At 46.3% G+C, this 1,958-nt stretch overlaps 1 non-coding gene across 1 annotated transcript; it reads right to left on the reverse strand.

Annotated features, from left to right (window-relative positions):
* Nucleotides 1–1,643: 1,643 nt before the first annotated feature.
* On the reverse strand, nucleotides 1,644–1,714 carry TRNAG-GCC (transfer RNA glycine (anticodon GCC)). Its single transcript has one exon. It is a non-coding gene; the product is annotated as a tRNA-Gly (tRNA).
* Nucleotides 1,715–1,958: the final 244 nt, after the last annotated feature.

The raw sequence follows: 1,958 nt of genomic DNA on the forward strand, positions 1-1,958 counted from the left end.
CATAATGTTTTGCCTATTCTTACTGTGCATTTTAATATTTCTAATCGTCCTTGTTTATGGCCGTTAATGCATGAGGTGTATTTTGCGGTTCCATTTTTACTGGTTTTCTTTTCTCCTGAGTTCTTGCAGTGTCACTGAAGCAGTTCAACAACGGTTAGATTTCTATTCTTTACCCTCCGGCTATGTACCGTTCTGTCATGACGTACTGGCCATGACATACTTAATAGCGTACGTAAAATGGCTCTCGCGCTGTATACAAACGTTTCTTTTATAAGCGGCTCACTGAGAGATTGCCCGGTGAGCTATGGCTGGAAAAAGCGTCCTTATTTTGTCCTTGACAAAATGTCGCCGCTGTTATGTTCTTGAAATCATTGAGCATTCCATCACTTATTGTACAGACCCAATACTGCTCGTGGTTGTCCTACAGCGGACATTGATAAACGTGGTAGGATTTTAACGCAGCTAAACCGAGATGACGTGCAAGAGCTTGTGTTTAGCCTGCTTGGCTCATGATTTTGCTCTGTTGGGCCGTCGTCACATAGGGCGATCGAGGTTAAGCTGATCTGACTGTTCGCGCTGCAGATGGAAGTTGATGAAAAAGACGATGTCCACTGAACAGTAACACGCATTGTGATCGGCAGCGGTGATAGCATATCGCTCTTGTCTAGTGGACAGCGGAGCTGATCTCTTCGCGCCGCCGTGGACTCGAAATCCAGCCGCGGCACTGTTTATATTAAATCCGCAGCCACAAGTTCAGGGACGCCACAAGATTTATTGTTGAGTTTTACTTCGTCAAGTAGTACTGTCGCACTGAAATGGAATTGGCTACTTATATTGTACGATACCTTAATAAACTGCAGTCTATTGATAAAGCACTACATATGTTTCCTTATTGCACTGCATACCGCATGGAAAACTGCTATGATGGACAGCATTCTGAATTTCTTGTGTGAGTAAAATCTGATTTCAGCCGATTTATTGTTCATCTCACTGAGGTCTCGGCCCAGAGAGGATTCAATCCGGAGGGGGTGGTCCCTATTGATAATAATATTAATATGTGATGAAGTGCTCAGTTCTACCTCTATTTTAGTGCTTTGCGGCCTAGAAGCGTTTTGATTTCATCTTTTGCCAACCTTATTAAACGAACGGTCTGGTATGAAAAAGCCGGTCGAGCAGAGGGCAGATAATGTCGGAACGCTGGCCGCATATCTCCTGCATAATAAAATGCTCAAGCCCGTGACAATACATTTCTCACACCATGAAGCACTCTCTGTGATCCCGAACAGAAACAAGCACGACGTACTCAAGCGCGATAGAAGCATTCAAAGCAAATGTAACATTGCAAAATGACAAAAGGGACGGATTAGCGCTGATAATTCACATTACCATTGGTGTAATCGCAATGGATTTTCCTCCTCTCTCACTTTCATTCCTAACAGCGAGCCCCACAGTAAACCATTTTTCTTGAAAGGGATTCCTGAAAACAAGAGCAACCAACGCTAAACACCATCTGCTAGAAGGATGACTTAGATCACTCCATCACGAGCGGTGCGCGTGGTGGAGAAGTCAGGTTACCAAAAGAACGTCTGCAGCACAATTGTTTGCTACCGGAATGCTATCGAATAAAACAGAAAAAAAGCTGTTGCGTCGGCCGGGAATCGAACCCGGGCCACCCGCGTGGCAGGCGAGTATTCTACCACTGAACCACCGACGCCTGGACGCTGCAAAGATTTCGCCCATAAGACTGCAGTCTGCGGAACTCGCTCAGCCGGTTCTCCACCGTCATACCTAGGACGCATGTGCCTTGTAGATACGCGAAGCCGTGCCTGCCGACCGACGACTTCCTTCTTGAGTAAACGCCAGGGGCTCCGGTTTTTCCCGGCCACGTTCACCGGAGGGGAGATTCAGGTATTCAAGAGGACCAATCTGGTCAGTCTAGCGGGCTTCGATAGTAGACA

The sequence above is a fragment of the Amblyomma mixtum genome, chromosome 3 (genome assembly GCF_055824585.1).
Source record: "Amblyomma mixtum isolate Tamu chromosome 3, ASM5582458v1, whole genome shotgun sequence".
NCBI lineage: Eukaryota > Metazoa > Arthropoda > Arachnida > Ixodida > Ixodidae > Amblyomma > Amblyomma mixtum.